At 45.1% G+C, this 14,841-nt stretch overlaps 1 long non-coding RNA gene across 1 annotated transcript in view; it reads right to left on the bottom strand.

Annotated features, from left to right (window-relative positions):
- The window catches only part of LOC132220393 (uncharacterized), a 199,451-nt gene that overhangs the window by 52,914 nt on the left and 131,696 nt on the right, over nt 1-14,841 (bottom strand). The gene's annotated exons all lie outside the window — the stretch shown is intronic.

The raw sequence follows: 14,841 nt of genomic DNA on the forward strand, positions 1-14,841 counted from the left end.
AGGCATGATCTCCCCTTCTCCCTGAAGCACCTTCCCACTCCTGGACCATCCTGGCCACTCAGGAGGGAGGCACTGTGCAGAAGCCAGAGAAGGGAGGTGGGGGAAGGCTGCCCCACAGGGCTGAAGGGCAGCTGTTTATATTGTAATTAAGGTTTCACAGCAAAAACTGAAATGTAGCTCGACTATTCCAACAAGGCACTGGAGGTCATTACACTGCTAGCGGCGGGCTCCACTGCCAATTATTTCCCTCCCTAACTGAATAACTTAGGCCACATTGTAGTGAGACCGGCAAAGGGAGAGGCTACTTTCAAATATGGATGTTCCTTCAGAGGCCTCCAAACAGCTCAAAGCGTAACACACCCTTTTCCTAACATCGTTTCCCAGGAGTGTGGTATAGAGGATAAGAATGGAGGTCCTTGCCCTGACAGGTTTGGCTCAGTGGATAGAGCGTCAGCCTGCGGACTCAAGGGTCTCAGGTTCGATTCCAGTCAAGGGCATGTACCTTGGTTGCAGGCACATCCCCAGTGGGGAGTGTGCAGGAGGCAGCTGATCGATGTTTCTCTCTCATCAATGTTTCTCACTCTCTATCCCTCTCCCTTCCTCTCTGTAAGAAATCAATAAAAATATATGTTTTTTAAAAAAATAATGCAGGTCCTGGAGTCCCAGTACTTACTGGCTTGGGCAGATTACTTAAACTCTGTGAGGGTTCCCTCATCTATAAAATGGGTCTAATGGAAATAGAGACTTCATGCACTATTGTGGGGATTAAGTACATATAATAATCCCGGCACACAGAACACATTGAATGATTCTGGATTAAGGAAATGGTGGCAGTAGAGTGTGCACCTGTAGAGGGGCAGGTCGTTTTATCTTCCCTGAACAGATAGGTAAACAGAGGCAGAAAGCACACGTAGTCTCACGTGGAATAGCACTAGATAAAATGATGCTTTCTTGGCTCAAAAGGAGTGATCTCCTTTGAGTTATAGAGGAAATGGCCTCCCCCAAGAAAGTTGGACAGATCTTTAAGATGTATAGACCCTGGAGGGAAAACCAAGATGGGGGTGTAGGTAAACACCGGTACTCACAGCCTCCCACAGCCACATCAAAATTACAACAAAAATACAAGACAACCATCATTCAGAACCACCTAAAATCTGGCTGAATGGAAGTCCTACAACTAGAGAAGTAAACAAGAAAGCACATTGAGACTGAAAGGAGAGGCGGAGGTGCAGAATGGGCTGGTCTGACACACATGTGGGACATGTTTTTAATCAGGAGTGACATCTCTGCTGTGGAGTCCTCCCTAAGGAGCAAGGATCTCAGTCCCAAACCAGACCCCCAGCCCAGGGTTCCAGAGCTGGGAAGAGATGTCCCCATAACTTTGGGCTGTAAAAGCCAGTGGGGACTATTCCTGAGTGACATGGAGGCTGCTGGAAACCCAGGCAGTACTCTTAAAAGGCCAGCACATGGAATTATACAGTCCCACTTCCTCTGAGCTCCAGTGCCAGGCAGCAGCTTAGGGGGATCCAGGGACACACAGAGAGGAACTAGATTGTCTGGCACTGGGGCAGAAACTCGGGGGTGGCTTTCTCCCAAAGTTGGGTGCTCACAGGGATCATTGTTCCTATACTGGGACTTCCCCTGTTCAGAACTGACTTGCAGACATATCTGAGCTTCCATCAGCATGGCCCACACTATTTTCTCTGCCCTGGTGATTCACTTAGACCCCACCCCATACAATTTGCAACCCTACCCAAGCTGTTTGCAATGGCTTTTCCATATGAATTGCCTGTCCTGGCTCAGGCTTCAGACTTTGCTAAAATCTCTCAAACAAGCACCAGCTGGTGTCAGCATGTCCCAAACCTATCTAAAAGGCCCAAGACCTGGCACTAGCACTAGCCTGCCTTGCTTCACAGCTGGGCCTTGCCTGGGCATTTCTGAGCCTAATATAAGAAGTAGCCATTTGAAGATCTCTCTGTAACTCCTGCCAGGTGGCCCCAGGCAGTGGCTGACCAGGCACCTCCCAGGAGGTCCCAGAGCCAGTGAACCCAGTGGGAAACTTTAAACCATACCAGATTAGAACTCTACACATCCACAAGCAACACACTCAAGGAGCAGACTCAGCGAGTACCAAAGCCCCACTGAAGCAAGTCCTGCTCCATAGAGGTGTTTCCTGCACAGCAACTCTCCCACTGTAGTCAGAGCTGGTCCCCACAGCCAATTGGCCTGGAGGTCAATTCCTCCCAGTGAATGCCAACAGCAATCAAGGATCAACTACAACAAGACTGTGAACACAGCCCACACGGGGTGCACCTAGAGTGTCCAGCTTGGGTGACTGGGGAGTCTGAGCCACTGTATTCTACAGGATAACTACTATGCAAGGTCACTGTACCACTTCCAGGAAACAAAGCAGCCAGCTAATACATAGAAATAATCACAGGGAAGCAGCCAAAATGTGGAGACAAAGGAACATGTCACAAATGAAGGAAATGGTATGGAAGCAAGCAAACTACTGGATACAGAGTTCAAAACAATGGTTATAAGGTTACTCAAGGATTTAATGAGAGCTTCAAGGGACTTCGTGAGACTGTCAAGGATCTTCATGAGCATTTCAAAGACATGAAAAAGGACCAGTCAGAAATTAAGCATACACTAACTGAAATAAAGAATAATTCATAGGGATTCAACAGTAGAGTAGATGATTCTGAGAATCAAATCAACAATTTGGAATATGAGGAAGAAAAAAATACCCAATTTGAAGAGCAAAAAGAAAAAAGAATTAAAGAATGAAGATAGTGTAAGAAGCCCCTGGGACAACTCCAAGCATACCAACATTTGCATTGTGAGGGTGCCAGAAGGAGAAAAGAGAGAGAGCAAGATATTGAAAACTTATTTGAAGGAATAATGACAAAAACTTCCCCCACCTGGTGAAAGAAATAGACTTACAAGTCCAGGAAACACAGAGAGTCCCAAACAAGAGGAACCCAAAGAGGACCACACCAAGACACATCATAATTAAAATGCCAACAGTTAAAGACAAAGAGAATCTTAAAAGCAGCAAGCGAAAAACAGTTACCTACAAGGAAGATCCCATATGACTGTCAGCTGATTTCTCAACAGAAACTTTGCAGGCCAAAAGGGAATGGCAAGAAATATTCAAAGTGATGAAAAGTAAGGACCTACAACCAAGATTGCTCTACCCAGAGAAGTTATCATTTAGAAGTGAAGGTCAGATAATGAGCTTCCAAAACAAGAAAAAGCTAAAAGAGTTCATCTCCACCAAACCAGTATTACATGAAATGCTTAATGGTATTTTTTAAGAAGAGGGAGAAGAAAAAGAAAGATAAAAAATATGAACAATAAAATGGCACTAAATACATCTCTATCAACAATTGAGTCTAAAAATCAAAATAAACCAACAAGGAATCTAATGAACAAAATAAACTGATGAATCAGAGGCATGGAAACATGGAACAGACTGACGAATCTCAGAGGGAAGGGGGGAGGGAGAGTGGGAAGAGATTAACCAAAGGTCTTACATGCATATATGCATTACCTATGGACACAGACAATAGGATCTTAATGAGCATTTCAAAGGCATGAAAAAGGACTAGTCAGAAATTAAGCATACACTAACTGAAATAAAGAATAATTTATAGGGATTCAACAGTAGAGTAGATGATTCCAAGCAAAGGCCTGGGGCAGAGTGAGAACCTCCAATTTTCCCCACTGCTCCCCAGGGTGAGGGCCAATTCCCTCCCAGAGTTAACCACACACTCCCTTCCCAATGTCCAACCCCTTGGCCATTACATCACAGTGTTTGAAACATCTCAAAAGCCAGAGATAGGAATTCTCAAATTTGGGGTGCATATGAGTCTCTTGCAGAACATGTTTAAAAATGCAGGCTCCATGGCCATACTCCCAAGGGTTCTGATTCCCTGGGTCTAAGACAGTGGTTCTCAACCTTCTGGCCCTTTAAATACAGTTCCTCATGTTGTGACCCAACCATAAAATTATTTTCGTTGCTACTTCATAACTGTAATGTTGCTACTGTTATGAATCATAATGTAAATATATGATATGCAGGATGGTCTTAGGTGACCCCTGTGAAAGGGTCGTTCGACCTCCAAAGGGGTCGCGACCCACAGGTTGAGAACTGCTGGTCTAAGACGAGGTCCAGGAACCTGGAGTTTAGCAATTTAACAAAGTTTCCAGGTGTTTCTGATTTCAGTGGTTCAAGGATCAGGCCCTGAGAAACACTAAAAAGAGAACCAAGGATGAACAGCAGAGGCCTCTGAAACTCCACCTTGTGGCCTCAGTTCATTGCCTTAAATTTTCTGAACTTCAGTTTCCTTAAATGCAAATGCAGATAATAGTATTTACCTTAGAGGGGTTTTGTGACAATTAAATGAGATGGTGCATGGAAGGTGCTGAGTACAACGCCTGGTACATATAAAGTGCTCGGTCATGTTAGTAATTGTAAGCATTACTGCTGCTGTTGTCATTAATATTGAAATACAGCCAAGCCCAGTGTTCCTCATGGGGTAAACGATGATACCTGGTACCTTATCTTATCATTTGGAATCATTAAATCTATAGAAAATTGGGATATAAAAGAAACCTAAATGGGATTTGATAAATTTAAATCAGTTTTAATGAGTGACCTGGTGAGGGGATGTTGGCAGATAAACGACTGTTTGGACAAACAAGAGTTTTGTTCTCTAATTGGCAGACACTGGTTATTGGTAGGAAAGGGAGGCCCTTGGTGGATGTGCCAAGAGGTGCTTCTTGAGAACTGGCTTTAAATTGATGTTGTCTGGACCAAAAAATCAACAGCAGACACCACTTATGTGGAGGAGGATGGTGGACCCCACACCCAGTCATGCCCAATTCCTCCTAACTCTCCTCTGTTCTCCAGGAGCTTTCACTGGCTGACTTGGGCCAATGTCTGGTGACGCTGTATACTGTGGGGAGCAGCTATAGGATTAAGCCTCAGACTGACCTGTTGGCAAAGTCACAAACAAGTCCCAGCTTAGAGGGCACAGTCCTCTTAAGCATAATTAGGCTTGATCTTATGGCTCCCTAGATCTTATCTGGGAAGCTAATGGGCTGAGGGAAGTGCAGCAAGAACAAGAACAAGAACAAGAAGAAAAACAAGTGAAACTCACAAGAACAAAAACAAGTGAAACTCACAAGAACAGTGTAACTATGGTCAAAACAGGTGAAACTCACAAGAACAGTGTAACTATGGAAACCACTACCTTGTTTACCTCTGACTATAAAATAAAGGCTCAGCTTGCCTGGGGATCTTTCTCTGTGGCCTCAGCCAGGCACAGGAAGATCCACAGAAACTAAAGAGAGCTAGAGAGTTCTGAATGCTGTCTCCGTGTAAAATATTCTTTGCCGACTCTGTCCACACCTTTGGGAACCCCTGGACTCCCGGGGCTGGACCCCAGCAGTATACACTCTGGCTCTTTTCCTTGAAGCAACTTCTGTAGTTTCCAGGGACCACAGGTGCCTGGTTTTCTCCTAAATCCCTGGACACTCCTTGGCTGGGTTGGCCTTCTCTTCCGAATGCCTAATATTTGGAGTAAGTAGGGCCTCAGTCCTTGGACCTCTTCTTCTTTTAAGTTTTTAAAAATATACATATTTTATTGGTTTTTTACAGAGAATTAGAAACATTGATGAGAGAGAAACATTGATCAGCTGCCTCCTGCACACAACCAAGGCACATGCCCTTGACCGGAATCGAACCTGGGACCTTGCGGTCCGCAGGCTGATGCTCTATCCACTGAGCCAAACCAGTTAGGGCAGACCTCTTCTTCATTAATGTATCACCCTTTGTCGTTTCTCTCATTCATGGATTTAAATATCAGGTTGAATCATAAGAAACATCTGATATTCAATCTTTTTCAACTACAAAAATGGCAATTTCAATGCTATGTCTATGCTAACTCCCAAATTCATGTCTCCATGCCCGGACCTCTCCTGAAGCTCCAGTCTCATTTACCCAACTGCCTACCCAACACCTCTGCTTGGATGTCTAGAAAGCACCTGCAGGTTAGCCCAGGCAGTTCAGAGCGCAAGCTAGGCTTCCCTGCCAGGTTTGCTCCCCTTCCAGTCTTCCCACCAGCTTAGGACAACTTCCAGTTGTACAGACCAAAAATCGTACAGTCCTCTAGCCTCCTCTTTCTCTCACAAGCTACAGAAGTTAGTCTGTTAGCTCTAACCTGACTTCTCACATCCCCACTCCTAACGTCCTGTAGTTGTTGCCTAGATTAATGTAACAGCATCCTAACTGGTTTCTGCTTTGCCCCTTGGCCCCCTATATTCTGTTCTCTGTTCTGCAGCCACCATGACCTTTCTAAAGTGTAATTCCTGCCATGTCACTCTTGCCACCCCAAATCCTCCAAAGTCTTCTGATCATACTCAGGATAAAATTTAAACTCCCTACGCTGCCTGTTTTCTGACCCTTGACTGCCATTGTAATCTTAATGTTCTTCGCCTTCTTCACTCAAGTGTAAATCAAGCCTTTGTACCTCCTATTTCCTGCCTCTAACACCCTCACTCCAAGCATTCAAGTTTCTATTTAGATGTCACTTCCCCTGAAAAGGCTTTCCCAGACCATCCCATTCTCAGGCAATACTTATCTCTTCACCCTGCATAACTTCATATACCTATCACATGATAGCATATTCTATAATCATGTGTTTATGTGTTTGTTGTCTATCACCCAACTAGAAGCTAAATTCTCTGAGGGCAAGGATTGTTGGTGGCTTGGTCAGTGCCCTATCCTAGTGTCTAGCCCACAGTAGATGCTAATAACTATTTGTTAAATGAATGACTGGATTGATGAATGAATGTGCCAAGCCCTCAGCTCTATGCCCTTTGAGAGCTTGGTGGATGACAACTTGGCCCAACAATTTAATAATGATGTGGGTTAGGATTGTGCTGCAATGTGAGTGTGTAATTCTTGGAATATTTTCCTTAAATACGGTCAATGCTACCTCCTTCTCCCATCAGGGTGGCAGATCCCAGAACGAGGAGTTCGTTTCTCTCCTTTCATTCTATATATCCAAAACGTGAAGACGTGGAGACTCAGCTTTTCATGCAGTGACTATGCTATCTTTCATCTTTGGTGCTGGCTGTCACAACCACACACACACACACACACACACACACACACACACACACACACCAATAATGATAAAAAACAATCACAGGCATTTACTGAGATCTTATGATGTACCAAACACTATTCTAAACTTTTTACATATATTATCTCATTTAGATGAACTAGCAATCCTCTAAAGCAGCTTCAAATTGAATCTCCACGTTCAAATGAGGAAACAGAGGTACAAAAGGGACTATGTAAGAGAAAAGGCCAAATGTCTCTGAGATTTTTAGTTTTGGAAAAGATCTCTTATGAGTTACTATCCATAGCAAGCTTCACTCTCACCCTCACTGCCGCCCAGATTTGGTTCTGATTGTTCCAAGCTCTGAAGAACCCCATGTAGACAAAGGCATACAAACATTAAGGCCACCCTATGTAGCAGTGAGAAAGACCCTAGGTATCCATAGCTACTAAGGAAGTGATTCCACCAAAAGTGTGACCGAGTTGGTGACACAGGGAAGATCTGTTCCCTCATTTACCCAATAAGAGCCCTCTGCACCCCTCACAGCCGACCCTCTCTCCCAGCCCAGTTGAAGGACTGTGGTCACCTCACACCCTCAAGTGAGCAACCAGAATCTATCTAGCAATTAATTTACCCCCCACCTCCCTTGTTAGCTCAGCTATATCTGGTAAACAGGACTCCTGATGCCCTAGGTTCTCAACCCCCTCACCTGACAGGTAGCCCCTGAAGAAAAATGCCACCTGAAAACAATCACAGCGTCTGCACTGCCAAGACACAGGGAAGCCCGGGGCCCCTGTGTTAATGCCCACCTCCCCCGTGCTGGCAGTGGTACCAATGGGCTGCTTGGAGGTCCACTGCTTCTCTTGAAGAGACAGCTGACATGAGGCACTGGGGCCTTGCTCCCAGCAGGCCTTTGCCCCCTCCTGGCTGTGCCAGACCAAAGGAAAAGGAGTGGGGGACCAAGTCAGAGAGCAAGGGAAAAGATAAATGGAACCAGTTTCAAAAGTGGTTACAGGGCATTTGGGGAAGCAAGATTCCTGGGTTATAGTTAACGCTCTCAAGCAGCGGTCACCAACCTTTTGCACCTCGAGGACCATGGTGGTCCGCGGACCACCAGTTGGCAACCGCTGCTCCAAAGGTTTCCTTAAACCAGCGGTTGCCAACCTTTCAGACCTCACAGACCACCAGTGGTCTGAGGATCACCGGTTGGCGACCGCTGCTCTGAAGCATCAATAATATGCCTCACCTCCACCCTACCCTTCTCTTGGACTTGGCAAATGCTTTAGGGCTACCTCTGAGTCCCCTCCTCACAGCCAGACAGACTCTCCAGCAGCAGAAACAAGGAATGCCTATACTCAAATATCATGTGCAAAAGCAGCGAGTCTGAAGGTGGACACAGAAGGATTTGAGGCAGGCTTGTAGTGCACATGTCTGAGAGACCGTGTGGGTTAAAGAAGACCTGAGCCAGGGGAGAGAAATCCCAAGCTTTTGCTCCACTGAGCTCCCCAGTGCTGGACAGAAGCTGAGTTGGGACTGAGGTGTCCCTGTTGCTGTCCTGTGAGGTAGGCAATGCCAGCCCTTTGTACTGTGCCCAGCCCATCATCACTGGATGTGCAGGTTGGAATCACTCATCTGTGCCCCCAGATTCTGCCCCACCATTTGGATCCTCCCCTGTTCAATGACCTAGGACCGTGGTTGGTAAACTGCGGCTCACAAGCCACATGTGGCTCTTTGGCCCCTTGAGTGTGGCTCTTCCACAAAATACCGACTTCTGCACATGGGCCACAGAAAAAGAAAACAAGAAAGAGAAGTTTCAATCGCACTGTACATGCACGCCCGCATGTGGTATTTTGTGGAAGAGCCACACTCACTGGGCCAAAGAGCCGCATGTGGCTTGTGAGCCACAGTTTGCCGACCACTGACCTAGGACACGGGTGAGCTCCTTGCTAAGCACCAGTGAGCTGTGGGAAATCACTACCATTCTGAGTATGTCAGTCTCCTCAAATGCAAAATGAGGCACTGAGAAAATGAGGCCCCATGCAGCTGCCATCTTCTGGAATATTCTAGAATATTCTCAGAAAAAATCCTTTGCTCTTCATGAAATGGTTGCTAGCAATTTCCACAAAGATAAGCAGTAGTGTCCCCTATGTAACCTGGCTCTTAAATTTTAATCAAAGCCCTTGAATTAAGCACAGTCAAGATATGTGATGGAGGAAGAGGCTGACAGCATATTAACTTTATTGTTACCCAGATATGTTCACCACCCCTCATGATGTGAGTGGTCATCTTATTGGTTGTCTTGTTGACCAACTACAGAAATCCAGTGAATGCTAAACCTTTGAAGCATAAATATAAATGGGCAATATTATCATCATTAAATTATATCACTAAAGACAACTGAAACTAGACAATCAACTTACACCATGCACAAGAATAAACTCAAAATGGATAACTTAAATGTAAGACGTGAAACCATAAAAATCTTGGAAGAAACCATATGCAGCAAAATCTCAGATATCTCTCATAGCAATATGTCTACCAATACAGCACCTAGGGCAAAGGAAAGTAAGGAGAAAATAAACAAATGGGACTACATCAAAATAAAAAGCATCTGCACAGCAAATGAAACCATCAGCAAAACAACAAGAAAGCCCACTGCATGGGAGCACATATTTGCCAATGATACATCTGATAAGGGGTTAATCTCCAAAATATATAGGAAACTCATACAACTTAACAAAAGGAAGACAAATAATACAATGAAAAAATGGGCAAAGGGCCTAAAATCAGCGGTTCTCAACCTATGGGTCACGACCCCTTTGGCGGTCGAACGACCCTTTCACAGGGGTCGCCTAAGACCATCCTGCATATCAGATATTTACATTACGATTCATAACAGTAGCAACATTACGGTTATGAAGTAGCAACGAAAATAATTTTATGGTTGGGTCCCCACATGAGGAACTGTATTTAAAGGGCCAGAAGGTTGAGAACCACTGACCTAAATAGACACTTCTCCAAAGTGGACATATGGAAGGCCCAGAGACATATGAAAAAAAAATGCTCAAAGTCACTAATCATCTGAGAGAGATGCAAATCAAAATGACAATGAGGTATCACCTCACACCTGTCAGAATAGTTATCATCAACAAATCAACAAACCACAAGTGTTGGCAAGGATGTGGAGAAAAGGGAACCCTGGTATGTATACTACTGATGGAAATGCAGACTGGTGCAGCCACAGAAGAAAACAGTATGGAGTTTCCACAAAAAATTAAAAATGGAACTCCCATTTGACCTAGTGATCCCACTTCTAGGAATATATCCTAAGAAATCAGAAACACCAATCAGAAAGAATATATGCACCCCTATGTTCATAGCAGGGCAATTTACAATAGCTAAGATTTGGGAACAGCCCAGGTGCCCATCAATAGATGAGTGGATAAAAAAGCTGTGGTACATTACACGATGAAATACTATGCAGCTGTAAAAAATAAGGATCTCTTACCCTTTGAGACAGTCTGGAGGGACCTGGAGAGTATTATGCTAAGCAAAATAAGCCAATCAGAGAAAGATAAGTATCACATGATCTCATTCATATGTGGAATCTAATGAACAAAATACACTGATGAACAAAATAGATTCAGAGACATAGAAGCATGGAACAGACTATCAAACCTCAGAGGGAAGGCAGGGGAGGGTGGATGGGTGGGAAGAGATCAACCAATGAACTGGTAATGCATAACCCATGGACACAGATGGTAGTGTGGTAAAGGCAGGGGGTTGGGGGGGGGGGCGGGAAGGGGTGGGCTAGTATAGATCAATGGGGGGGGGGACATATATAATATTGTCAACAATAAAGATTTAAAATAACAATAACAACATATTATTGAAAACTTGTGGGGGAAAAAAAGTCTCTGGAGAGAGGTTCCAGCACCAGCTCCCCATACACGCCTGTAATCCTATCCACCTGAGGTTGCTCTTCTGGGAGCCTCTCCATCCTAGTTCTCTTCATCCAGGCAATACATACAACCCCCAAGGTGTGTTGGTCTCCCTGCCAGGACTCTGGCTGCCTACAAGCTGTGCTGGGACCTCTAAGCAGTGTGAACTAGAAAAGGTAAAAAGAAACCCCCGTCTTATTACCAAGCCCAGGGAGGAATGTGTGTAATATTCACCACTAAGAATGATGTTGTTGGAGGTCAGCTATATCTCAATTTTTAAATAAAGAATTTACAGCAGGGAAAAGAAAAAAACAACAACAAGTAATCTCTGACTGCATGCCAATGTGCATAGAATGTTTACCTTAGCCCAATTAGCAAACAAGTTCTCCTTAGGAAAGATCCAGCCCTAACCAGTTTGGCTCAGTGGATAGAGCATCGGCCTTCGTACTCAAGGGTCCCAGGTACGATTCCGGTCAAGGGCATGTACCTTGGATGTGGGCACATACCCAGTAGGGGGTGTGCAGGAGGCAGCTGATCGATGTTTCTAACTCTCTATTCCTCTCCCTTCCTCTCTGTAAGAAAGCAATAAAATAAAAGATCTGACCTTTCTCAATAAGGTAATGTTAAGGTTGGTCATTTTACCATCAACATCATATAGACTTTAGATCTTCAACAGCCTGTGGACGAAACTGGCCACATCATTTACGGAGTCCAGTGTGAAATGAAAATGTGGGGTTCCTTGTTCAGATATTACTAACCATTTCAAGACAGCAACAATAGACCATTAAACCAAGCAATGGGCCCTTTTGAGCTAAGGGCCCTTTACTACTGCACAAATCACACACATGCACTGCCCACAGATGATCCAGAATTAACCGTGGCTAACATTTAACCAGTGCCTACTAAGGACTTGACAAATCTGTTGACTCATTAATCCTCAGAACAACTTTGGGAGGGAAGTACTATTATTTTCTCTCTGCGATAAGGAAACCGAGACACAGAAAAGCTAAGCATCTTGCCTGTGAATCCAAGGTCACACTAGGTAGAGCCAGGATTTGAACTGAAGCAGATGGGGTTCAGGTTTAATCACATCACTACCCTGCCCTGCTTCAGTCATCCTCCAGAACTGAGTCTGGGAATTACACTAATAGATTTCCACTCTACAGAGTCTTAATTTTCTTCTCCCCTAGTGTTAACACTGGGCTTGTTGCAGTTCCAGGGTCCTGCTGTGACTGGGGGCCTTCGGCATGTGTGTCCCTGGATGTGTGAGGGCAAAGCAGTACTAGTGTAGGTACAGGGAGCTGGGAACTGTTTTATCGAACCTTCTATGTTACTGAAACCTCACACCTGAAGCCTGCTGACACTGACACGTGATAAACCAAAGCTCTGGGCACAGGTGATTGAGATCAAGAAGGCCCACCAGGTTCCAATAAGGAAAACCGTCTTAATCGGGAAGGATGGGGTCTCTGAGCAGACCGGGGCTTGGCTGCCACAACTTTGACCTCTAGCTCAGGGTTGTGTCCTGGCTCCTGGGAAGAGCCTCCCAGGGAAGGGTCGTCCATGCTGGGCACTGGACCTCCTCCCAGGAGGCGGTGAGTCAGCCACACCGAGTGGGAAGTAGAAGAACTGTAGGCAGCCTGGCCGCCTGCCTTCCAGCACCATGGTCCTCCAACCTCAGTTGTGCATAGAAATCACCTGAGGACTTTAAAAAACAAAACAAAACAAAGGTTTCCCTGCTCAAGCCCTTGGGTTTCTGAGTACGTGGGTCTGGGGTAAAGCCCGGGATCTCACCTTTGAACAAGTCCTCCAGGAATTCTGAAGTAGGCAGTTCAATCCCATGGGAAGCATCCTCTACAAAACGATAAAAATATTCCCGGCAGAGGGTCTGCGGTCACTTCCGACCACACTTCCTTCGCTAAAGAGAACGCGTCATGGTGCTTCCAGGGGAGTCTAGGCAAGTCCATGGTGAACCTAACGACAGGGGACCGCGACCCCAAGACTCACAGGTGGATGGTGGATCCCAAGGCCAGTTCTCTTTTTCACTTGGGTTAATTATCTTAACCAATATTCTTCCTTTTTTTCTGGAGAATAAGTCCTGCCCCATCCCATGACTCGCCATCCACAAAATGGAGAGGCTCCTTAGGCAAACTTCTCTCCTGTAAATACCCTTCAGGACCCGCCTTCTCACTCTACTTCCTGTTCCTGTAGATACCAGGCTCTGATTTAAGGGGAAATTCCTTTTTCTCGGAATGAATGAGAGTCGTGAACGTTGTTGCTGGAACAGACCTTCGGGAGGAGGGGGCCAGCACTTTCACTCTGTGAACAGGGCGGCCGTCTAGTGACGCAGTGGGGGCCACTGACCTGACCCCACAGTGTGTCCCTTCTCCCTGCAGCCACATCACGCCCAGTCAGCTGCCCCTACCGGGCATGTCTAGACTCTCTTCACTGGATTTCCCATTAAAGAGATGCTGAAGCAGGTTTTTTTAATCTTTGGGAATGAATGGATATATCAAATAGCAAAAATACAGCAAAGGGGCCGGAAAAATCCATTGTCCACATACCTTTTAACAGTTATAGATAAAGAGGATGGTCAGAAACCAGATTAAACTTCTGAGTTGAAAATGGGAAGTGGAAAATAAAAGGCCGGACCTACTCCTAACTATTGCTCTGGCTCGATTGTATACTCCTCTTCTTGGCCATAAAGTACTTACAGCCATGGACTTGGGCACGTCCAGAAGGGAGGAAGCTCTTAGAGGTCACGGATTGTCTAAGCCAGTCGTTCTCAACCTTCCTAATGCCGCGACCCAAAATACAGTTGCTCATGTTGTGGTGACCCCCAATTTTATTGTTACAAATTGAACATAATTAAAGCATAGTGATTAATCACAAAAACAATATGTAATTATATATGGGTTTTCCGATGGTCTTAGGCGACCCCTGTGAAAGGGTCGTTCGACCCCCAAAGGGGTCGCGACCCACAGGTTGAGAATCGCTGGTCTAAGCCAACTTCTCACCTTGGGGATGATGAAACTGAGGTTCAGAGAAATGAGAACACCTGCCTGAGGCCACACAGCTCATGTCTGTTAATCAACCTGGGCTTTTCTTCCAGCCACTGAAGGAACCACACACAATAGATGCATTATTAGGACTCAGGCAAAGAAAACGTGTTACCGAAGGGTTTGATATCTTTTCCATACATTTAAAAATCTCAAACAGATCACCTAGTGGGGAGATTTAATCACAGGTTAAGTTAACATAAAATCTCTGCGACATTTTTTTTTTGTCATGTTACTTCTATACAGTGTAAATCAATTAGCCGAAAGGGGCTGGTGGGTACAGAGAGGGGCAGTCAGTCACAGGACAGATAATTGCTCTGTTGCGAGATTAACACCTTATCATGCTATTAGGACGGCTGATGAATCTTGTAGTCCTGACGAAGCCTACAATCTAGGGACTATCCATTCCAGCTGTCTCCATTTCTGTAGCCTCCCCCATGCAAACAATTGTTGCGCTAAGTGCTGCATTTAATTAAAGGCCTTTCCCATGTCACGGTGATAGTCACAGGAAAGACAAGAGACCTCGTTCGTTTTTTAAAAAAGACAACACACCTCTTGCTGGTAGATTAGTTAGCTTTAAAGCAATCAGGGTTAAAGTCAGGGAGGCCACCAAAGAAGAATAAGCTATTGATGACTTCGAATTGGATATTTGGAAATTGCAAAGCACACACTTCTACTTTTATGAGTTAGTAAAAAGTCACAAATGAG

Source organism: Myotis daubentonii, chromosome 18 (assembly GCF_963259705.1).
Source record: "Myotis daubentonii chromosome 18, mMyoDau2.1, whole genome shotgun sequence".
NCBI lineage: Eukaryota > Metazoa > Chordata > Mammalia > Chiroptera > Vespertilionidae > Myotis > Myotis daubentonii.